The sequence below is a fragment of the Elephantulus edwardii genome, unplaced genomic scaffold, assembly GCF_000299155.1.
Source record: "Elephantulus edwardii isolate Elephantulus edwardi_28Jun2011 unplaced genomic scaffold, EleEdw1.0 scaffold00071, whole genome shotgun sequence".
Lineage (NCBI taxonomy): Eukaryota > Metazoa > Chordata > Mammalia > Macroscelidea > Macroscelididae > Elephantulus > Elephantulus edwardii.
This window is the reverse complement of record NW_006399821.1, coordinates 13137302-13162900: the sequence shown is the minus strand read 5'-3', so window position 1 is coordinate 13162900 and position 25599 is coordinate 13137302. Positions and strand designations below refer to the sequence as shown.

The following is a 25599-nucleotide window of genomic DNA, read 5'->3' as shown; positions in this document are numbered from 1 at the left end:
TTTTGTAAATAAACTAGTAAAAAAAAGAAAGAAAAAGAGTCTCTTTACTTTTTCTGAATTCTCACTTTGAATACACCTTGTTTGGCTCACTGTACCACATGATAGGTGCATAACCCCGATAAACAATCAAAGAAAAAGTAAGGAACATACTACCTTAAGAAATGCTGTTTTTGTTATGAACCGTTGAGCTGGAAGCAACTCACAGCTGATCCTGCAGCTGGTTTTCAGAGGCTGAAAATTGCATGGGAGAAGATTTCTCCTCTTTCCCCCACAGATTTGATAGAGGATATGAACTGCCTATCTTTAGTATGGCAGCACAACTCCTTATCCACTATACTACTAGAGCTCCATCACCTTAGCAATAATTTATACCACCCAAGAGTAGCGCGAAATGTTAGCAGTTCAAAAGTAGCACCACCCTCCAGTAGCCACATGGTTAGAAGTTCAATACCACCAAGTGACATCTCAGGAAGTAGGTTTGAAAAAGGCCACTGCCTTGAAAACCTAGAGATCAATTGCCCTCTGTACTCATGGCCTTGCTCTGAGGGATTTGACTTGAAGACAACTAACAACCAAACATCCAGGGAGCAATGGGAAGGCATTGGTGGCTCAGTGGCAGCATTCTTGTATTCTATAAGGAAGACTCAAATTTCATTCCCAATGTACTTCATGCTCAGACACACCCATTTGAATGCTTGCATGTTGCTATAATACTGAACAGGTTTCAGCAAAACTTCCAGAGTAAGATGGATGAGAAAAACAATGCCTGGTTATGTATTTTTGAAAATTGGGCCAAGGAAGACCCTGTGGATCATAATGGTCTGATACGGAAATGGTACAGGAACGGGATTCTGTGTGGAGTTGCCACGATTCTGGGCCAGCTCGAGGGAAGCCAGCAATAACACAGGCAGAAGTAAAGATTACGTTCTCCCTCCTTTTCTAAGGGAGAATGATGGCCAATCTTTTCCCATAAAGCTTTATGGCCTCAGAAACCAGCGAGAGGGTCACCATGAGTTAGAATCAACTTGCTGGCAGTGGGTTTGGGGTTTGGGTTCCATTGTTCAGTTCCCAGGCTGAGGGATAAATGTTCCTCTGATTAGAATGTAGAGCACTGGGAAAGTCTGCTGTCAGGGACCTCTCCAAAGTCCTGAAAAGAAATGATGTCAGTTTAAAGACTACGGTGCTCTTGATTCAAGCCACATATGTGGCTGTGAAACAAGAAGCTGTGTAATTTGTTTTAAAATGAAAGCAGTGTTGCCTATATTGGACAAATTTCAGTGCTTTTTCTGGACCAAGATAATGTAGGAAATGATGTACTTCTGAAAATCAGTCAATGGAAGCCCTGTAAATCATAGTAAAATACAGTCCGATATAGTTTTGAAGGGGAGCTCTGTAGGCTGGAAGGTACTAAAAATATAAAATTACTGAAACCATTCAAGCTCATGACATGAAGATAGAATGTGACCAGCAACATTGTCCCTCTGGTCACTGTGAGTCAAAGCTGCCTCAACAGTCGCTCACAACAGTATACACAAACTATTAGGGCTTTCATGTTTAACCACTAAAGCTCTTAACGAGAACAAGCCAATCTGGCATTTGTGGGGTTCACCTTTCAAACTATATTGTAACAGTCCATTTGGGTCTTTTATTTGAACCAACTAAGTCAGAGTTGGGTGGTTTGTGCCCTTGACTTGCACGGAACTTAAAGATCACAAAATCGGTTGCCCGATTTTCTTCTGGCTATTGGGAATTCTGGTGGGCTAGTGGTAAGAAGCTGTGCTGCAAATCCAAAGAGACATGGTTCAAATCCACCAGCTGCTCTGCAGAAGAAAGATGAACCGTCTCCTGCCATGCTATTTACCGTTTCTGAAAACCTGATGGAAGGTCAGCTATTGGTCAGCTCTGAATTGATGACACACAGTAACAGCAATAATCAAAGTAAACAGATTCCTGACTTCTTCATAGACATTTCCAAAGAAAACCATAACCATTAGTTTCTGTCTTTTCCTTTCTTGACTACTGATACCAGGCATATAAATTGTGGATTCAAGTAAAATGAAGTCTTTTCTGCATCTATCATGCTATTGCCTATTGGTTTAGTGGTGAGGATTTTATTGCTACCAACGACCATGGTAGCAGCAGTCAAGAAATCACAAATCCCGTTGCATTGGGAAAATCTATCAAAATAACCTGTCTAAATTTCTAAAGAGAAAGGATGTCAATTTAAAGACTAAGGTGCACCTGATACAGATCATGGTTTTTTCAATTGCTTCCCAAAATCTGAATGTTGGTTAATGAATAAGGATGATAGAATAAAACCAATGTCTTTGAATTGCTGAGTTGGCAAAGACTATTCAATATCCCAAGTACTGCCCAAAGAACAGGCAAACTTGTCTTGAAGGAAGATTTCCTCTCAACTTGCATTGAGCATATTTTGAAGAGGAACTAGTCCTTAGAGACATCATGCTAGGAAAGGTAGAGGATCAGCAAAAGACAGGAAGACTTTCCATGAGATAGGTTGACACAGTGACTATCACGATTGGCTTGAACAGGATGGTGCTGAATAGGGCAAAGTTCAGATCAGTTAATAGTACAGCTCTGTGTTGTAGTCAACTTGATGACACCAAATAACACGAAGTTTCTGTGTCTATTGGCATTTGGAAATATTTTCTTCTCTTGCAGGTTACTCCAAGATCTCCTCACACACTTTACTGATGTTGCAGGATGTAAATATCATTCATTTGAGCATGATGTAGAACTGAGTAGCTCTGCCACTAATGTCATTGTTTGTCCCTTGAAACATTAAATACACAAACACAGGAATACACTCATACACTCTACTCCACATACACTCATGCTCTCTTGTGTATACACACTCACAAACACAAGAAGCCTGGCCATCTCATTTTCACATTCTATAGTGGCATCCACTTCCTAAATAACATGCCTCAGCAAACTCTATGAACTTTGATTAATGTCGATAGTTGTAGAGCAGCTTCAAGCCTTCTGTTCATAGGGTCATTATGAATCATACTCGACTCAAAGGCAATCATCATCATCAACAACAACAACAACAACAACAACAACAAGATACTGATCATTTGGGCATTCTTTCTCAAGGTGATACCAGGACTAACTGCTTCTCCTTAACTCAGGGACTAACTGTTGTTGACAGTTAGCCCGGCTGCACTTGTTCCCTCACTAAACAGTGAGGAACATACCCTCATTGTAAGCTGGAAGCTTGCTTCTGGTGCTCTCCTTCTAGGATTTCTTGAGGTCAAGAGGGTGGAGCCCAGATTCCAGTTTGGGACCAGACTGACCAACACTTGTGAGAGAACGTGCAGGTCTTAGGGCTCAAGATCTAGAGGAAGGGCTAATTATGTCTTTGCTATCCTTTAATGAATTTACTTTTGGGTTGTGGTAAAGGAGCCCTGGTAGTGCAATCATTAAGTATTTGACTGCTAACTGTAATTTTGTTAGTTCAAAGCCACCGGTGTGCCTATTGGAGAAAGATATCATACTCTACTTTAAGGACAATTAAAAACTCAAACTCCCTGCCACTGAGTTTTCAATGGAGTAAATCTTAACTGGAGAAGCCTGCTCATCTTTCTTCCATGAAACTGCTGGTGGATTTGAACTGGTGGCTTTCTGCTTTGCACCACAATCTGCTACACACTACATTAGAATCTAGGAAATGCTGTGGGGCAGTACTTTGTTCTGTGGGATTTCTATTAGTCAGAATTGACTTGACAGCCATGGGTTTTATTATGCCAGATACAGTTGCTAACAAAATATTTTAAGTTTTGACATGTACTGTTCAGTGACATTAACTATGCTTATATTGTTCAACCATCACCTTCATCTGTTACCAGATTTTACCATTAACCTGAACAGAGCTCAGTATTTCCTAAGCACGCACTCATCCTTTCTCTGTCATCGTAGACTAGCAGGAATTTGCAAAGTGAGCACAGGGAAGCCCAGTTTACTCTTTCCCCAGCTATCCAGATGTTTTACCACAACATTGATGTAACTGAAAGTCAATGCCAAAATCTGCAACTTGGCATTCATGCCACTGCCAAATCTTACTTAAATTTAACCACTGTGTTCCTGCACTCATTTGTAAATACACATATGTATGTGTGTGAGGGGGTGTGTGTGAAAGAGAACAAGAAAGCACGATTCTGTGTTGCTGTTGTTAATAGGTCTTGCCTAGTTTGTACCAACTCATAGCCAGCCTCTGGACAAGAGAAGGAAACATTACCCGATTCTAGACCATATTCACATCTGTGCTGTGACCATTCTTATAGCCACCATATCAAATCATCTCATTAAGGGTCTTCCAACTTTTTGCTGATTCTACCAAGCATTATGCTTTTCTCCAGGAACTGGCCCTTGTTAATAACATGTTCAAAATATGTAAAATGAAGTCTCAACCATCCTTGTCCATTGAGTAGTTCTGGTGTTGTATGGAGTTGTACTCTTAAGGACCGAGTCCCTCTGGTAGTTCAAATCCATCAGCAGCTCTGCAGGAGAAAGATGAGCAATCTCCTTCCATGTGATTTACAGCCTTGGAAAACCAAGTTGTTAGTCAGTTTTGACTCTCCACAATGAGGTGTTAAGTATTCACTGTACAGCTTTCACATACATATAAGTTAGTTGAAAATACCATGGCTTGGCTTAGTTCTCAAAGTCACGTCCTTATTCTGTAGCACTTTAATGAGGTCCTTAGCTTTAGTCTCTACAAGCACAAGTGTATATGTGGGTATAGTTATATGCAGTTTTATCACACATGACCCCCATTCACCATCAGAACTGAGAATTGTTCCATCACCACAGAGCAGATCCCTTGAGTTTTCCTTTTATAGTCAGTCACCTTCACACCATCTTCTTAATCCCTATCAACCCTGATCTGTTCCTCATCTCTGTAATTCTATCATCTTGAGAGTGTTATATAAACAGAACCGTATGGTATGTAATCTTTTAAGACTGACTTTTTAAAATTCAGGAGTATGCCAGGTTTTTGTGTGGAGCAGTATTTCTTTGACTGAGTACTCTTCCACAGTATAGCTGTCCTAAAGTTTAACCATGCAATCACTGAAAGACGTTTGACCACTTTTTGGCTGTTATAAATAAAGCCGTGGTGAAAATTCTTTATCAAGTTGTGTGTTGGTTTGTGTTTTTTTTTTGTTTGTTTGTTTGTTTTTTGTGGAAATACAAATTTATTTTCTGTTCTATAAATCCCCAGGGATAAACTTCTAGATTGTATATTGTTAAATGCCATAAAGTCAGCCCCTACTCATAGTGACTATCATTAGGCTAGATTCTCTAGAGAAATAAAACCAAAGATGCTTCTCTCTCTCAAGAGAATGACTCATGAAGGATTGCTGTTGTTGCTGTTAATGTGCCATAAAGTTACCTGTGATCCTGTGTACAGCAGCTCTGAACCCTTCCCTGTCCTGAGTACTAATTCTGACACACCAACTCTCGCTCTGACTACCCATTCTGCTCCACACTCGAGATCATGAGTAGTTGACATTTAGCTTCACAGCAAAGGTAACAAAGTTTCAAGACGTCGTGACTGAACACCTCATTCTTTAGCACTATTGCTGCAGTCAAAACCCAAAGGTTTTGTCAGTGTTTTCTTGCCATCTGTTCACGTGTTTTCAGAACATAAAATTTAAAAACTGTAAGCATGTATGGAAACTTTAGTGTGCAAAACTGGTGAAATGAGAACAAGTACTCTAACCACATTTATACTTTTGCTAGGGCTAAAGCTTCAAAAAAATGGAAAAGGAAAAATCTTGAGCTGGAAACTCTTGATTTCGTTTTTAAACTCTACAGTGGTGAAAATGTACAACTAGATATATCCTATCTCAAGTTCTACAAGAAAAACTGAAGTCTGTAGGGAGGACAAAAGATGTTCTGGTGATTTAGTGGTTAAGTTCTTGGCTGCTAACTGAAAGACTGCTGGTTCAAATCCACTAGGCCTTCCACAAGAGAAAGCTGTATCAAGATAATATCCTTGAAAACCTTGTAGGGTTGATCCAATCTGTCCTGTAAGTTTGCTGTACACTGAAATGGACTTGGAGGCAATGAATTTTGATGGCACAAACAGTTTACATTTAACTGCCTGCAAAGGTTGATGGTTCAAACCACTGAATAGTACTACTAGAGAGAACAAAGGGACAAACGTGGCATGGGTCCCAGGAAGAAGGGAGAAAATAGAACTAGAGTCAGCAGCATCTGCAACTCCCTTCCCCCCTTTCCCATTTTATAGTTCTGCATTTGGAACTAAAGGCACCATGAACTTGGGGAAGTACAGCAACCTTTGTGAGCTTGGAGAACATCTGTGATCACCATGGAAGAAAGAGTTGCCTCTTACAACCAATCAGAAAAAGTCACTAATTGGAAAAGCAAGAAAGACACAATTAGGGAATTGTTTTTAATGTTAAGTGCTGTCAAATTGCAGATGACACATAATGACGCTATGAACGAAAGTCCTGAACACTTACAACTTTCATCATTTCTCTGAGTTCATAGAGTTTCCATGGGTAAGCTACTTCAGAAGTGGATGCCACTCCTGCTTCCAAGCTTGTTTTAATTTGAGAGCTCCATCAAACACTGTCTACCATAGGCAACCATTATCACATTTGACACATCAGTGTCACAGTGTTTACCATCACAGCAAGCACTTGTACAGCAAAATTGACAGACCAATGCTATACTTCTTAGAAGAATGCTTGATTGAAAACAACTAAAACCAAGTCCAAGGGCCCAAATGCTTTTTTAAATAGAAGACTAAATCCTCATCACACCCATTTGGGAGCAACAGTCCCACCCAAAGCTCAGCCAAAACAGAAAACATACCTTTGTAGAATCCAGCTGTTCCACTCATCTTCCCAAACTTTAAAGTAGCCACAATCAGGGAGAAGACACCATAAACATTGGAACTGTGCCCTCTAGACTGATGTTCCTTCTCACTCATATGCTTGCCTGTTTTTATTTCTTTCTTCTTTCATTAACAAACCTGACACGATTTGTTTTTTTGAGTGTCTGTCTATGGCAACCTTCTGATAAGAGAATTTACTGGACCTCTTCAAGACCTTTAATTATAGGCATCATACCAGAATCAGAACCAGTACCGGAACTTAACAGTGCCACAGAAGAAAATGCCTGAAATTAATTTTCATAAAGATTACAACCAAGAAAACTCCATGGGAATATTCCATACTACTTGGAATTACCATGCATCCAAATTGATAGGACAGCAAATCCCAACAACAAAAATTCAGTAATATTGAATATGTTTTTCAAGTTGTACAACCAACCATTCTCAGCATCCTTTTCCAAATTATTTTACCACCATTAACATCACCTCAATACCCCCTAAGCAAAACTTTCCTCCTTCCCACTTGCTGGGCAACTTCTTGAGCTCCACCCACTTCTGACACAGGAGACAAAACTAACAGATGTTCATAACAATTTGTGATTGTAAATACTTGTGAGCAACCTAAACATTCATCACAAGGAGAATGGTTACATCTGTAGTCTGTGCACATAATGATACACTACACAGCAATAGAAATTAATTAACCAAAACTCCATGCTAGCCAGCTTCTGGAATAATGTAATAAATGAATCTTAAAGTAGATTGTTACCAGACTCCCTCACAATAAGGTAATCAACATTTTTCAATGTTATGATTTCAATGACAACTTGAACATATATAAAATTAGGCTTAAAATAAATATGTAAGCCAAGGAATAAGCTGTAAAGAACAATTTCATAAACATTTAAGTTTTGTGTCTGCTGAAATACTGTATATATTCTTGTCGTGTTTGTTTTCTGCCACTATTATTTTGTGAAATTTACCTATATTGGTTTGTGTAGCTTTAAGGAATTTGTTTTCATGGATGGATAGTTTATCATATGCATATAGATCATAACTGTATCCACTCTCCTGTTGATAAATATTTATATTGCTTCCAATTATAAACTGCTGTGAATATGTATTACGTATGTCTCCTGTGGATATGTGGAGATGTCTGGGATTTCTCTGTAGGAGTATCATCGCTGGACAGAGGCACGTTTACCGTCAACTTGACTAGACAAAATTCTATATCTCTCCAAAGTGGCTGTGCCATTTCACCTGCCAGCTATGTTCTCTAGAATTGTCATTGTCAGGGCCCTACTTGATCCTGTGCCAACCTCATGATCTCTGCTGTGTTTGATCCCATTGTTGCTCTCTCTGTCACTTCATCTCATTAGAGGCTTTCCTATTTTCACTCACCCTCATGATGTCTTTCTTCAAGGAGTGACTCCTCTTGAGAGTGTGGTCAACGTCTTTGCCATAAAGTCTCCCTTTCCTTGCTGCTAAAGAACACTCTGGTTGCACTTTGTCCAATAAAGATTTGTTTGTTCTTTTCACAGTCAGTGGTATACTCAACCAACTTCACCAAATCCATAATTCAAAGACATCAATTTTAATTCAGTCTTCCTAGTCATTGTTTAGATTTTTTTCTTTTCTTTTCTTTACTGTCACTTGGTATTGGCATACTTAAAGTTTGCCCATGTGATGGGAGTGAAAATTATGTATAATTCTGAGTTTCATTTGCATCTTTTATGTTTATTTGCCTCTTACATTACTCCTTTAAATTTTGTATTTATGTCTTTGATCTTCTAAAAATATTAGGTATTTATCTTTTTCTTGCATGTTTCATAAGGCTATATAATTTTTAATGCAATCTTTTGTCAGTTTTATGCATTATAAATACTTTTAAATCTCTGACTGCATTTTTCATATATTTGTCATTCTTTATTGGATTTTTGTGTCTGGTTTAGAAATGTTTCCCAATATTAAAGACATAAAGATATTTCCTTATAATTTCTTCTGACAGTGTTGTTTGTAACTTAATCTAATTTGAATTGATTGTTATGAGTTGAGGTATAGGAATTCAATTTTCTTTTTACTTTTGAACAATCTGTTGTCCTAAAGCCATTCCTTACTAGTCCAAAAAGCTGCAAGTTTCTACATATTTTCAATTTTTTGACTATTCTTCCAATTTACAGGTATATTTCTGTGTCGATATCACTATCAATGGATAGGCCTCCGGATCAAAATTGATGTTAGAGAACACTCTCTTCTTCAGGAATAAGTTAGCTGTGCCCAGCCCTTTATTCTTCTGCATAAAATTTAGAATCAACTCATTGAATTTAAAAAAGAAATCTCCAAATAAAAAAATTTATAAAACCCCCCAAAGATGGCAAGATGTTTGCATTTTTAAACTCTGCTCTATTGTTTCCAGAGCACGTGAGATTTAGAAGGACACTGTGGCTTTGCAAAAAGATCAGTAACTCTGTTTGGCTTGTTCCTGCACTGTTTTCTCAAATTTTGAGAGCTGCGTCCCCAAGGAAAGCACTTCAGCTGACATGCCTGATCTCATCAGGGGCTCCAGCTCTGTTGCTTTGGTTATATTGATTATAAAACCACAGACACATTTTTGAAGGAATTTGATGCTTGTTAGGAAGCTTGTGATCACTGGTCAACCACTTATTCAAAGCATAAACCGCCAGGTTATTGTCTCCCCACATATTTTGTATTTGGGAACACCCACAAGCTCATGTACTCTTTAGTGTAGTGAGATCAGACCCACATGTGAGATGGGGACACTATGGTTCTCCCTGGAAAAATGGTCTTCCTTTGTTCTCTTTATTCTACTTAGATTTTGAACAGTACCATTTAGAGTCTCTTCATACTCCCCTTGTGGGATGTTTTCCATCAAGGGGTCCAGACTCAAGGCAGACGGCCCCAGCAGTGGGGAGGGATTTCCTGATGGCTGCAGTGTTGACTTTGCAAGCTTCTCCAAGTACCGAGAAGAGAAGAAGCAGGCTGCTGACCTGTGGACACCAGCAGTCTCTTTTGCATGATTGTGAGCTTTGAGGCCTCAGTTCCCTGTCATGTGTCCGTTAGGTATCTTCTGTCACAGTAATTTATTTGATAAACACTGTTAGAGTTTGTGATGATGATCCAAGCCTAGAAAAAGGAAGGTCCTATCTAGAAGTTGTTCTTTTCATTGTGCTATGTTGATCTGCAATTTCTATATAAAGTTATCAGTAGCAGTAAATTTATAAATCATTGATCTTTTCAGTATTTTCAATAAGTTCCCACAAGTGTTTATAATATACTATGGCTCTTGTTTTATAAGTGTTTAGAAGAAAAGGTATTTGGGCAGTAGATTGCCTTAAAGAGAATTTGAGGCTATAGGTGTAAAGAAAAGGGTCTGGTCTAGACTTATGTGTTACCTTAGACCTAAAGTTGAGTGAGCTCACATCATGACATTCATCCTTAAGAAAGGAAGTAGAACTTGCTTGGGAGGATTCGGCCATCACCCAGGTCTGGGGCTGTGGCTAAGATGCATGACTTCCCTGGCTTAGAACTCCTGTGCTGAACGTAAAAGTGTTTTCACTAAAGTCCTGACATTCTGTCTGGTCTGGACATTTCCCAGTTCAGCAAAGCACCTTTGATCTACCCTGAGCCTGTGGACAAGGCTGCCCGGGGCTGCCCCCATCTGGATGTAGGCAGAAAGCCTGTCTGGTGGGAAAAGAGGAAACCATGTAAAAGAGTCAGTCAAATTGGCTACTTTTGGGGTCAATTAACATCCACTAAACCATTATTAAGGAGCACTGGTGAACAAGTGGTAAGGAACGGCGCTCCCGTCCCCCAAGGCACATGATTTTTAATTCACCAGCTGCTCTATGGGAGAAAGATAAACAATCTCCACCTATGAGTCCTAACATGCCTGAAAATCCATCAGAGTGTCAGCTATGATTGGTTCCAACTCAACTGAATACAAAACACAATTACGGGAAAATAATCTTTCATAAGGAGCCGCAAAGGCAGCTATCAAAAGGCCACACCAACTTCGTTGCCTCACACAGCATAAGAGTGATGCCCAAGAGACCTCATCCCATGTAGTTGCCCTTCCTGTCTTCAGTCTGCAAGGTACACAATCACTGCAAGTAGTGAGGAGAAAGATCATGTTCCTTGAACCGACAGCAGCCACGGGACTGTGAGTAGACCCATGGGTAATCCTGTGTGGCTTGCCATTCTCATCTCTGGCAGAGAGGGCACGGTGTGAGGACGGAGGATGCAACTCAGCAGTTCCTTTCCTCTGCTCACCGAGATGGATAGCATTGATGATGCCAGGCAGCTTCTGTATTCAGCTCTTAAGACCTCATCACTCACAGTTTTGCTTTCAGGGATTACTTGAAGAGGTATGTCTGAATGGTGCAGGTTTAACAAAAACAAGAAGGCAATTAGGTCATGTCCCTAAGCACTAGATGAGCACAAAGCCTCCGTCTTAGTTGGCTGGTGAGTCAGTGACTCCTCCACATGGATAAACCAGAAGGGATTATGAGATTTTTCTCTTTCCAGCAGGTAGAGGTAGGTTTAAGGAGTAAACGAGCCAGATCATATGGGCAAAAAACACAGCACAAAGCCTGACAAGCTCTTGACAGACAACAGGATCAAGACAAGTAACAGTTAAGCCAATACTAGCAATCACATAGTAAATGAATAAAACAATGATTCAATGACGTCTTCTAAAATGATAGATTAGCTACATGTTGAAAAGCCTAGTCTTAGCTGTAATGATGAAAACATTCAACTTCCAAGCAATAAAACCTCCAAGTGACCCTTCCAATGATGTTTCAGCATTACCAAAGGTAGCATAAGTTTCTAACAAAGTATACAGATTAAGCCAATAAATTATAATGGTAAAATAATGAGCTACATTACAATAACCAAGCACAGCTTGAATAACATATTACTCGAGGAAAAATACTAGGCTACAAGGAACCTTAGGAAGGGAGAGACTTTAAAAGTCTTAGTAATGAACTAGGTAAAGTTTAAGCAAAGAGGTTATCAAATGCTGGCTACCACCCAACCCAGAATCAGTGGGTAACTCAAATCTGCATCTGGTCTGAGATAATCATCTTTATCTTGCTTTCCAAGGTACTATGTAAAGCAAAGAAAACAGAGAACTAACCCAAGGAAAGGACAGTAATGCTGTTGATTACCACTGAGTTTGTGAGGTCTCCTCCAAAGCCTATGTACAACAGAACAAAGCAGTGCCAACTCCTACACCATCTTGAACATCATCGACATATTTGAGTCCATTGTTTTTATCTGTTGCTCAGGGCCAGCCAATCCAAGAGGATTCTGACCACATTTGACAATATTTTGATGTGATCCGTATGCTTTTCATTGGTTGAGTTTTGGAAGCAGATGGGTAGGCCTTTTTTCCCAGTCAGTCTTTATCTGGAAACTGATGATATTGTCCACAATGGGTGATCTTTTTAGTATTTTAAATACTATTGGCATCAATTCCAGCATCCCAGCAACACACAAGTCATCACAGTATGACAAACTGACCTACAGGTGATATGTAAGTATAATAACAAGGTAAGTGTAGTCCGAAGAGGTATAAGAATACGTTGTTGTTATGTGCCATTGAGTCACTTGTGACTCATAGCTACCCTCTGTACAAGAGCCCTAAACGCCATTTTATCCTGTGCCAACCTCGCTGTCTCAAACACATTCACTTACAGAATCGATCCATCTCATCGAGGGTCTCTCCTGCACCGTCCATATAGGAATATAAAATATATTCCTGTATTTATTTATTCTTATATTTAGGATAAGAATATAGGTAAGAATGATAGAGCAATATATTAAGACCCATAATATCTATATTTTTACAATAGTTTAAGAAAATGGCAATAAGTAATTTGTGCCTGCTTTTATTAAGTTCTCCAGGAACTTCATCTCACTTACTTTGGATGTGTTGTTAGGAAGGGTCAATCCTTGGAAAAAATATAATGCTGAGAAAGATGGAGAGCTGAAGAGAGGAAGACCCTCAACAAGTTGGGTTGACACAGCGGCCGTGACAAGGACCTGAGCACGATGGAGTTAGTAAGGAAGGTGGAGGATAGAGCAAGGCTAAGATCTAATGTTCATAGAGTCACTTTGAGTTGACTCAACAGCTTCTAACACCAGTTGGAACCCACTGAGGAGTGGAACTATGAAAGAAAGGTCTGGTGATCTGTTTCCATACAGATTATAAAGCAATCAGCCCACCAATGACAATTCATTGTGTTTTCAGGGTTGTACATATGTATTGGAGGAGACTGCTTATCAGTCTCCCATGGAGCAGCTACTGGATTTGAACCAGAGATTGTCCCATTGACAATGTAATACATAATGCACTGCATCACAAGGGTTACCTTCAAAAATATTCTATTGAGCAGTTTCGTTCTGCTACACAGGGAGTTGCTATTATTTAGAATGAACTCGATGGCCACAGGTTATGGTTTGCCTCAAGTTTTAAAGCAGTTAGGAAAATCTATTATATCCATCCAAATGTTTATAGAAATCTTTTCAATAAACGTGTGCTCAATAAGCAAACCTATCAATAAATTTGTGCTCAATATACACAAATCTGCAAAAACCATGAATTTGTTACATTTACAAAGTTTTGATGTATTAGTTGTATAAGGAATGCCACTTTTAATACAATGTAAAAAAGCTAAGTTCATCACCAAAACTCCCATGGATGTCTTTTACATATGAATGCTCCAGGCTATGGGATGCTGTCCCCACTGGTTACCAGGCAAAGAGAGCACTCATCATTCTATTCTGGCTTCTCACTGGTGCTGGCAGGGGTGCTCCTCTGGCCAGAGAGGACATCAGGCTTCAAAGAAGGAAACCCATTGAAAGCGCCTGGGCTGAGCAGGCAGTGTGGTGAATCTTTGACTATAAATTGTGCTGGGAAGGGAGCACTGGGATTTCTGGACTGGCTTCCTTTTCATTTCCTTCTAGCCACTGGATTGATTACAGCACACTCTTGTTCTTGAGGCAGAGAGACACTAGAGGGGCAACTGGCACAGAATTTCAAGAAGAGACACACAATGGGGCCTTCTTTAATCCCACACAAGAAGTCTGGCAGATGCTGCCAATCGCTGCCTCTCTGGACACCAATCACCCTGCATTTTGCTCAGATGCATGTTCAAGAGCTTGTTTCCTGGTGTTGTAAGGTGCTGCCCAGTCAGTTCCTGATCAAAGCAACTCTATTTAAGACAGAATGAGGCACTGCCCAGGCCTGCATGACCCTGGACATCGTTGCTAGGTTTGAACTCTTGATGGCAGCCGCTTTTTACATGGAGGGTCTTCCTCCATTTTGCTGACTCTGCTCTCTCAGGCTGGACATCATTCTCCAGAGACCAGCCTTGCCTGAAAACTTGCCTGAAGTATATGAGACAAAGCCTCACCATTCTCATGTCTAAAAAGCATTTTGGATGAACTGCTTTTAATACCTGTGAGTGTTCATTTCCCTGTGCCCAAAGCATGTGTTACTCTGCTGAGCAGAACAGACTCACTGCTGCCTTGGGGCTGTGCTAACTGCCCTTGTAATTTCTACAATAGTAGCCCTGAGCTGGAAGACAGACTTCCCCCATTTTGACCTTTTCAAAAGCTCTCCACCCAGAGCAGCAAAGCTGCCCAATGCAATTTGTCTGAGCTGGAAAGAGACGTGGATAGTACTTGGAAGGATGCAGCTTGCCTTCTACAAAACCACAGATGCTGGGCTGCTTTCTCTCCTCTGATCCCTGTTCACTAAGCTATGTAGCATCTTGTTTAAAAAGTATGTGGTAGAATCAACATCTTCTTGAAGGTTTAGCTGTGAAATATTAACAACCGAATAGAAATCAGGCCGCTGGGCTTGGTACCAGGAATGCAAATAAGTGGTTTGCTTCCTCTTCCAGCCTCTGCTCACTTTCATTTCCCGTTTTTATAAAGGACGGCTCAGTGTTATCCTTTCAGTATTTCTTTATCAACTTCTTGTGTTTAAGTTTAGTTGGGGTAAGAAAGTCCCTACCTTGCTTAAAACAATGATAGCAAAGAGTTAGTTTTGAGTTGATTCCAATGACTGGTGACTCCCTCCAGTGCAGAGTAGAACACGTGGCTGTGACCTTTTGGAACTTAGGTGGCCATGTCTTCAGACACTCATCCTGGAGCCTATGTCTAAGGAGTGAGAACTTTAAGTATGTCTGCTCCACCCAGAGCTCTTCGGTGCTCCTGGCACTTCCTCTATCTTATGTATCCAAGGTTGGCCCTTTCCAATTGCCTCTGTCTCTCAGGTAGTTCTTTTCATTAATTATACAGTATTTCATTTATATTCCTCTTGGTCTTTGAAAACATTGCTAAATGACAACTTGTATTGTGATGCTTTCAACAATTTTATGTATGCTTTATTAATTATCGATTTACTAGATTTTGAGAACAGGAATTTTTTCCTGCTTTTTCTTTTTAGGAAAATTTGTTTTTTAAAATACATTTTTTTTAATTTTGTACTGCTTTGCTTATAAAGTTTGGATACATTATTTTTCATACCATACCTGTCCAATTTTCTTTACTCACTCTTCCCACTATGATGGGGTGGTATTAATAAGGTCAGGATTCTCTAAATATGTATCAGTTATAAAACTATAGTTATAAAATTGACATCCGTTTTCTCCAGCAGGCAAAACTGGCTATGTTGCCTTAGAATTCTGTTTCCTTTCTTTAGTTTAAACTGTTTACCAGGATAGAAAATACATCTTTCTTAGATCAGCATTTACCTCTTTGAAACTGTTTTTTCCCTGTCATATGTAAATTTTATCTTAATCCACCTGTTTGTCAGGAGGGAAGGTGTGCCTTTTCTGAGTCAGCCTTTATCGTTTCAGGGCCTGTGTTAGGGCCTTTTCAGTCATATCTTAACTATTTTGTAGTTTACCTGTTTAATGGTGGTACCTGTGTGTGAATTTTTATTTTTTCCCCCCAGATATGGGAATTCTTTGATTTTACTAACAACGATGCATTGTTGAGTGAGTTGCTGTCTAACCCTAGTATAAAAACCTAATGACTACTCCCAGATAGGGAGGCAGTCTCTGAAAAGGATCTCACTGCTTTCTCCCAGATCTCTAATAAAGTGCTTACATAACTTGCAACCTGTCTGTCTTATTGGCAATCGGCTACGGAAAGAAACCTTTGCATTCAGTTGCGTTCAGTAACATCTGCTCTTCAAATTGTGCACCCTATAATTGCCTCCTTGCCCATGCTCACCCCTCTGCTCCTACCCTCCCCCCTCCTGGATCCTCATATACATTTTACGAGTTATCTATTTCTACAATAATGTTCTTTTACAGTATTTGTCCTTATGGGACTGAGTTTGTTCACTTAGTGAGATGCTCTCCAGTCCCTCCCAAGTTATGAAGTAATATTCAAAATCATTGCTCCTACATGCCATGTAGTATTCCATTGTATGCATGTGCCACAATTTCTCAATCCTTTTGATTGTAGTTGGACATTTGGACTGTTTCCAGGATCTCGCAATGGTGAATGATACTGCTGTGAACATTGCTGTACATACCTCCAATTATGTCTCATTTCTCATTTTCTCAGGGTATATTCCAAGCAGTGGATTAGCTGGGTCATACGGGATTTCTATGTTCAGCTTTTTCAGGGAACTTCAAACTGCCTTCCAGAGTGGTTGTACCATTTTACCTATCTTGGCAATGGTCGTACCATTGTTCCTATCTCTTTACATCCTCTCCAACATTTATTACTTGCTGTCCTATTAAGCTTTGCCACTGCTACCGGAGTGAGATAATATCTCATTATGGTTTTGATTCGCATCTCTCTTATTGAGAGTGTTTTTGAGTATTTCTCCATGTGTCTGTTGGCCATCTGAATATCTTCTTCTGTGGAAGGTCTTTACTAGGGAGATTTTAAAATTCTCTTTCTTCTCATTGTCACCAAGTGGCAATCAACTCATTACTGATTACCCGTTGAGTTTCTGAAGCTGTAAACCTTACCAGAGGACAGAGTTCATATTTCTCCCGTGGAGCTGCAGGTGAATTGAATTGTTAGGAAGGCTCAGCCTTTGGGTTAGCAACACACTTTGGGTTCCTTACACACTGATTGGGACTTAGTTGTTCATTCTGCCCTATGGAGAGGTCATTTGCAGTTTATTCTGATTTTGGACATGCTGCCTGCATTGTTTTGCATTCTGAAAGTCTTGATTAATTGTCCTGTTTGTTCACCTTGATAGATTAGTCAGTTGCACAGTGGCCTGATTTAGACTTTGTAATTAAGGACAGTTTGGAAGTCAGATGAAGTGTCTGAGAAACCAGCTCAGGCAAGAAGAGGCTGACTGCCTCCTCAGAAAGGGAGAAGAGACATGTGATTAGAAGTTTCACAATGAATACTTGGAGGCTAGAAGCCATGCAATAGTCACGTAACCCCAGAAACTTCAGAGGAGAATGCCCAGGGCACATCAGAGATCCCTCATAACACTTAACATAATTGCCAGGTTCTACCACATACTCTCTAACCCACTACTCCACAGAGGGCACTTCTGACAGCCTGGGGAAGGGAGGGTGCTGGTTCCTCTATGAAACAAGTATATCAACTCACCAGGACTGGATCATATGCTTTTCTTACTCATAAGAGAATGACCTTTCACTTGCTTTGTTTTATTCAGGAGTTGTGCACTCCAGATATCTGACAACAAAAGAGAAGTTGTTGCCCACAGCATGAGAAAAGTAGATATGGGTGTTCCTTGACTTCCAGTGCCTAGTGGGTACTTGAGAATGTGTTACAAGTGGGTTAGTAAAAGGGGCTGTTAAGACATAGCGTTCAGGAAAGTTGGAGGAGGAGGTGTGGAAATCTGTTCTTGAATCAGAAAACCACTTTTCTGCGTTGGTTGGTCCACAGAATGCTTAGGGATTTCACATAAAGACGTGTGTTCTGAGTTGTGCCTTCTACCTGTCTCCATCTTACGTTTTTAGGGTCAAATAGCCTAGGTTCATCGAGATTAGAATTTACAAGTGTAAGAGACACGGGATGGAATAAGAACCCTTAGGCTACTTTGTATGATGTCTCAACGTGTGACTGTATTAAGATGCTTAATATATGTAAAGTATTTTAAAGTGCTAAAGAGCAAGGATGTCAGTTTAAGACTAAGGTGCACCTGACCCAAGCCATGGTATTTTCTATTGCTTCACATGCATTTGAAAGTTGGACAATGAATAAGGAAGACTGAAAAAGGATGGATGTCTTTGAATTGTTGCGTTAATAAAGAATATTGACTATTTTGTGAACTGCCAAAAGAATAAACAAATCTATGTTGGAAGAAGTACAACTATGATGCTCTGTAGAGGCAAGGAAGGTAAAACATCATCTCATATAATTTTGGCATATTGTAAGTGGAGGAAGAATATGGCAGTTGCGCCCCCACAACCACCCTAGGCATGATCACTTCCTGAGAAACCTGATGACATCTAAGCTGGTCATATCAAAGACCAGACCAAACAATAGGTCTGAGCCTTATCAAAATAGCCTAAACCTAACTTAATTAACACCCCAAATTCTGAGAAGTCCTCCCCAGGACCTCTATAAGAAGACCCCTCCCCCCAACGCTCCTTACGCTATTTTGATCCTCTTAGATTGCACAATAAAGGCCTGTTCGTTTCTTGGGGCCATTATCTACTTCTTTCTCTCTCTCCCTCACCGTCACACCCTAACAGTAAGGAGAAGCCAATCCCTGGGAAAACACATCATACTTAGAAAGATTAAAAGTCAGTGAATAGAGGAAGTGCTTCAGTGAGAAAAATTGACACGTAACTGTAACAATGAACTTTAGAATGGTAGAAAATTGTAAGGATGGTGCAGGACAGGGTAAAGTTTTGATTCATAGATCCTACAAATTACTTGAATCTCAGTGTTTTTGGAATGAAGTTTATGTACAACTCATGCAACTCTATGGCTGAAATAATCAGAAGATTAGAGCTTGAGGTTCTGATCTTAAAAATTTGAGATACTCTTTTCTACCCTTGACCAGGACTCAGCAAACTTTCCTATGAAGTGTCAGGTAGTAAATCTTTTAGGCATTGGGAACTGCCTTGTCTCTGTTTCCTCCACTCTTGTCTACCAGTACTACAGGAACCATTGACAGAACATAAACAAACAAAGAACATAGCTTGGTACCAATAATACTTTTTTGTGATTGTTGTTGTTGAGTACTGTCAAGTTGGATTTGACCCATAACTGATACTCCAGAAGACTTTTCAGAGACATTTAATCTAATGGGAAGAGATTGACCATTCTTTTCCCCCAAGGAGCAGCTGGTGCGTTTGAACCACATGCTTTTGAGACTGCAGCACAGTCTATTACCACAAGACAAGCAGAGCTCCCTAATGATATTTCATGAACTCTAAAATGTGCATTTTATTTCACTTTCACATGTCAAAAAATACTTTTTTTTATGTTTTCATATATTTAAATATGGAGGAATTATTCTTTGTTCACAGACTGAACATAAACAGGGAGCAAGTAGCCTTCAGTCCAGAGTGAGTTTGCTGACTGTTACCTTAAGATAGTCCCAAGAGCCACTTGTGAGGCCACATTACTGTGTGTGCCAGAAACACCACAAAAAGGACGTGACTTCATCATGTGTCATATGCTTCTTAATTTTATGGCCCTCCTCTCTTCCTGGTTCATATCAAAGCATGGTGGATCTGCCTTTAAACTATGACATAGTCTTTACTCAAAGTTAAAAATCACAACACAGATCTCTACTCTCCAATCCTCATCAGAACTTTGTGCCAATACCAAAAGCAATTCTTTACAGGGCGTTTTCTGGAGGGTTTGCAGCCTCTTCCTATACAATTCCTAGAAATTGCACTAGCTAACTTTTCCCTTGTACCATCCATACCTGTTGCGTTTGTGAAAGGTTCTAATGTGTTATTTTGCTGAGTCGACCCTTACGTGTATTTTAGTGATGAGATCACTGTGAACGACATTGGAACAACATCAGTTTTAAGTCACCGAGGAAGCCACTCACACTGCGTAGCTCTCGTCAGGATCAGGAGAAGGTGTACATCTCCTGAAAAACTAATGCAGTTTTATTTGACAATGCCACTTCCTTGCTTCATTTGGTCTCAGGGAAACTCATAGTAAAATGTTTTTTCTGACAAGTGTAAAATACTTTGCAAAATCATGACTCACAAACATTTGTTGCATATATGGCACATGCTGAGCACTTGCCATGCAGTCTTTTCATTTAATCTTCATATAGACTCATGAGGTAACTAAGAGTGTTAGTCCTATTCCTGTAGGCTGAATATGGCCCCAGAAAGACTCAAATCCTAACCCGCAGAACCTGTGTATGTTATCTTACCTGAAAAAATGAACTTTGCAAATGTGATTATAATGTGTTCACACCTATGTAGGTTTTATACTGAATAAGACGTGTCTTTCTAAGAGGGAAACTTGATACAGATGAGAGGAAAGACCACCTGATAAAAGATGAGGAATGCAGATTCTGAGTGAGAAGATAATATTACACTGGATTTGAGAATGAAGAAAGGAGCCATAAGCTAATGAATATTGGAATTATAGTTCTAGAAACTGGCAAAGGCATAGGTTCTCTCCCTGGAGCTCTCAAGGAAAGATGGCTCTGACTAGAATTTGGCCCAGTGACACTGATTTTGACCTTCTGATCTCACAAATGTGAAGAGAATAGATATGTAGCATTTTGAACCATCAAATTGTAATTAGGAATCTCTCCTGCATGAGGTGGATTGACACAGTAAACTGGGGTAGTAATGTAAGGTATGCTGGATATGGTGAGATTGGCTCAAGATTTCAGATCCAAGTTCAGAGCTTCAGAGCAGAGTTCAGACCTATTGTTCATAGTATCATTAGGAGTCACAGTCAAGTCAATGTCACATAACAAGAATAAGTACAGGAAGAATTAAATTAATAGAAGTTGGAAGGAACAATCACTTACCAAAAAGAAGTGGCAAATGCTGAAACTAGCATGACCAAAAGCCAATGGAATAAAGGAAAAAGTCAAAGCTGCCTTCAAGTCACTTGGAAAATAAAAAAGTTCTAGGAATTGATGGAGTACTAAGTGACATGCTTTCAACAAACGGATGAAACCCTGGACCTGTTCACTAGTTTCTGTTAACAAATTTGGAAAACAGTTATCTGGCTAAATGACTGGAAGAGATGCATGTTCTTACTACAAACAAGAATAAGCCAATAGAATGTCAAAGTTATCAAACAATGTCAATACTACATGAAACTAAAATTTTACTGAATATTGTTTAGAAAATACAAGAGCATATCAAGAGGGAATTTCTATATATTCAAACTTAGCTATAGTATTTTATGATATACACAGTCAAATGTTTTTCATAGTCAATAAAACACGAATGTCTTTCTAGTATTCCTGATTTTAGTCAAAATACCTCTGACAGCAACAATGACATCCTTCAGAATGCAATGACATCTCTCAGAATGTATTGGCATGCCTTGGAATGTCATTGTTGATGTTAAAAGGATCTTGACTAAAAGTAGAGAACACTAGAAAGATAATAACTTGTGTTTTACTTACTATGCAAAGGCAGTTAACTGTGTAGATCGTAAAAACTTTTGGCTAACATCGATAAGAATGAAAATCCTAGAACTCTTTTTAATTTTCTACTAGTTAAAAAATCTGAATACATTGTTTTCAAGAACAATTTTTTTCAATTTCCCTCATCCCCCTACTCAACAAATTGTATAACCCCTTATGTGAAATCTACACATAGACCAAGAAGCTGTTGTCCAAACAGAACAAGAGAACACTGCAAGGTTTAAAATCAGGAAAGTGTGTTGTATCATTTCTCCTTATCCATTAATAATGTTTTCGGAGTAAATCACTTGAGAAGCTGGCCTATATTAAGAAGAACGGGGCATCAGGATTTGAGGAAGACTCATCAAAAATTTGTGATGGGTCATTGATACAACCTTCATTGCAGAAAATGAAGATCTGAAACAGTGCAGAAGACCAAAGATTATAGCTTTCAATATGGATTATGTGTCAACATCAAATAAACAGAAAATACCATTGGACATATAGGCGATAACATAAATATCATAAATGGATGAAAGATTGACATTGTCAAAAATTGGATCCCTAATTAGTACCCTTGGTATCAGTAGTCAAGAAGTGTTGCATAGGGGGAAATCTGTTATCAAGAACCTCTGAAAGTACTAAAAAGGAAGGAAGTCAGTTTAAAGACTAATGTATATTTGATAAAAACTATAGTCTTTTCAGTTGCTTCCCATGCATCTGAAAGTTGTGCAATGAGTAATGGAGACTGAGAAAGAGTCCATGCCTTTGAATTGTGTGCAAGGAATATTGAACATACCATCGATTGCCAAAAACCAAATACATTTGTCTTGGAGAAAGTGTAAATAGAGTGCTCCTTGGAGGCAAAGATAGTTAACCTTCATCTCACTTACCTTGGGCATGTTGTCAGGAGGTGCTATTCCTTGGAAAAAGACATCATGCTGGGAAAGGCTGAGAGTCAGTGAAGGAGAAAAAGACTCAACATGATGAATTATCACAGTGACTAACACAATGTACTTGAGCGTGACAGAGATTGTGAGGATGGTGACGAGTAGGGCAAGGTTCAGATCTGTTGTTCACAGGGCCATTATGAATCATATTGGACTCAATGGCACCTAGAAATAGTGGCTTAGTCTGTAGGAAGTTGCACTGCTAACCAAAAGCCACACGTCTCTAGATATTTGGATTCACCAATGATTCCAAGGAAGAAAAATTAGCAATCTCTTCCTGTGTAATTTGCAGCCTTGGAAACCCAGTGGATGTTTAGCTAGGAGTGATTCCTACTCGACGGCAATAGTTGAGAGCTATAGCAGACAGAGGAAATGTATGTATTCCCTCTACAGGCAAGGGCATCAGGTCTACAGATGATGCACTGTTTTCAGACTCTGACTCCCCAGATCTTGCCTCCTCCACTGCTTCCTGTGTAGTCCACATTTCTGTCCTGATCTTTAGTCTCTCCCTCCCTCACTTCCCTTTGCTTCTCCTGCTACTTATTCCATCTTCTTAACATATGCATTTTCGTAGGCTTCCACAGATCCCAGTGCAAAAGTTGCAGCATATAAATAAATACATGGTGGGCATTGGTATGTCATGGAGTGGGGTGTCTGGGCTGTTTCTCACTCTGGGATATGCACTGTGACTTAACAAAGGAAATGCCCTGGCTGCCTTTGTAGTCTTCTGACTTTTAGAAACAGGTTGTTGCTCTTATATTTACTGCAACAGTAGTAATGGCGCAGGGCAGGACTCCTACATTTCTGGAGAATGTGCCTCACTTACTATTTAATATCCAGAGCCCAGCAACTGCTTATGAGGGTCTTTTTTTCCCTCCCCAGGGATTTTTTTTTTAATTATTCCAAACAGCATCTAATCTAAGCTTTTCTCCTTTCTCCTCCCCTGATGCTGAAATTACAAAATAAAAAGGAAAAGCAAGCATCAAAGCCAGAAAACAGTAGATGCTTTCTTTTGCCAGACAACCCTCCCACGCCCTGTGCATGTGAAGTTCCAGTCGCAGTGTGTATGCTGTGTGGTGAGAGGGCGTAAGCATGCAGGGATGTTCTCTGTGAATGTCACAGCAAAGTGGGGGCAACTCGTTGGACTGTATGTCCTTCACCCCATCCGTGGGGCCAGCTCTCCACCACACAGTCCTCTCAAGAGATGAAGCACTACTTTCTTTTCTGCTAACTCAGGGGACCAAAGATGTCCACTGAACTTCCACATGATGCTAGGCAGACACTCCCTTTTCCCTTCAGGATTGCTACTGCTCCTCTTGCTCCAGCTTCAAATAAATTCCAGTCCAATGCTCAAAATCCAAAAGTTCTCTCTCTTCACTGTCAGAAAGAGCAGCCCACCTTCTCTGGATCTCTAGAGCACTGCCCTGTTCTGTCTCTGCTCCTCCTCCTGTGTTCTCACCCTTACCCACTTCCTGTGGTTCCCACACTACACAGGGTCAAATGCCCTGCTTTCTCCCTGCTCCTCCGTATCACTTTTATCCCACCTCACCTGCCTACGACACTGGATTTTAGGCAGATTAATATTATGAACATGAGAGTCAGGCACACCAGGGACCAACTCACTTTAATTCCTTAAATATTCCAGTCTCTTCCTGTGCCATTTACAGCCTCTAAAAACTGGCTGGAGGGTCAGCTATGAGTTGGTCTCAACTCTACATAACATGACAACAACATCTCTGCACTGCTGGGGCATAATCCTGCTTCTACTAGCAGTGAGATCTTGGAGAAATGATTAGATGTCTCTCTCAGGAGACATATAATATATATATACTTGAAAAATGAGGATAATATAGACAGAGCATTTTACATAATGCCTGGCACCTGCAAATCCTTCCTATAAAGAAGATGTTATAATTTTCATCAACAGTCAAGCTGAATTTACCCTTGAAGCTCTGGGTCGCAGCCTATCTTCATCACCAGCCTGTATTACACCACCGCAGGCTGCTTGATGGCCTGAGCCTCCCCCTGCCAGTGGCTCCTTCACCCCATGATTACCAGCGTTCCAAGCACGGGTGGGCCTCTGTGCTGCTCCAGACTTAGTGAGCAGGCCCATCTGAGGACAGGTGGGTGATGGAACCTTGTTCTAACGTTTCTCTCTCTTTCCTCTTGCTGCTCGGGGCTCAGGCTGCACAGGCTGGCCTGCTGAGTGAAGAGTACGCCTGGGGGACTGATAGCCATGGCAGTCTTTCTGTGAGGATGGCCTGGTCAAGCATGCCCTGACCTGCTGATTCATCTCCTGTCTGCTTCTCGTCACACACTTGGGATGAATGTCAGAGCCAGAGTGACAGGAGCAGCACCTCCAGCCTAGGCTTTTCTCTCCTTTATTTGTTGTCTTTTTGGCAAGCTTCATTAGACCTTCTTTTTAGTAGAGTTGAAGAAAGTGAGGCAGATGGCCTTGAGACCACACTGGCCTTTCTGAGACAGGCTTCTTGGGTGTTAGTTGTGGAGTTCAGCTATTTGCTCAAGGGAGATGTCTTAAGTCCCTCCTCAGTTTAGAGAAAGGCTGACCTGAACATTTAAGCTGGACCCCTTTCTACACGCCTAAGCTGCCCATGCAGCACCATGCTCCCTGTCTGCCTCCAGAGTTCCAGATTTCAAGCCATCTTGCCTCTCCACTCGCTGGGCACCTCTGCTCTCCAGTCAGGGTTTGGTCTTTTGCTCCTGACTCAACCCATATGGTTGCTGTAATTCACCTTTTGCATACCTCTTTGGCCCGTTGAGATAATATCACATTCCTATTTGTCTCTTTACTTCTAAAGAAAAACCCAGCACTGAAATCACTGCTCCCCATGGTTCAAATCCACCAACTGCTCCATAGAAAGAAAGATGATTACAGTTTTGAAACTTTCATGGGCCCATTCTACTATGTCCCAAAGCATCACTTCCAGTCACAATCAACCAGATGCCAATGGGCTTCTGAAATCAATGCCGAGTTTGATCTGTAACAACTGAATGACTTAGGACCAAACAGTCCTCTGCTCTGTGTGACTAGGGTCACCTTGAGTTGGAACTGGTTTGACAGCTGTCAGCAAGAATAACAACTACTGCTGTAAGGGGGCCTAGAGATCTAAGAAGAGGACCATGATCGCATT

General features: G+C 40.3%; 1 protein-coding gene across 1 annotated transcript in view; it reads right to left on the bottom strand.

Moving 5' to 3' along the window:
• Window positions 1-25599, bottom strand: part of LY86 (lymphocyte antigen 86) — an 88762-nt gene that overhangs the window by 62628 nt on the left and 535 nt on the right. The gene's annotated exons all lie outside the window — the stretch shown is intronic.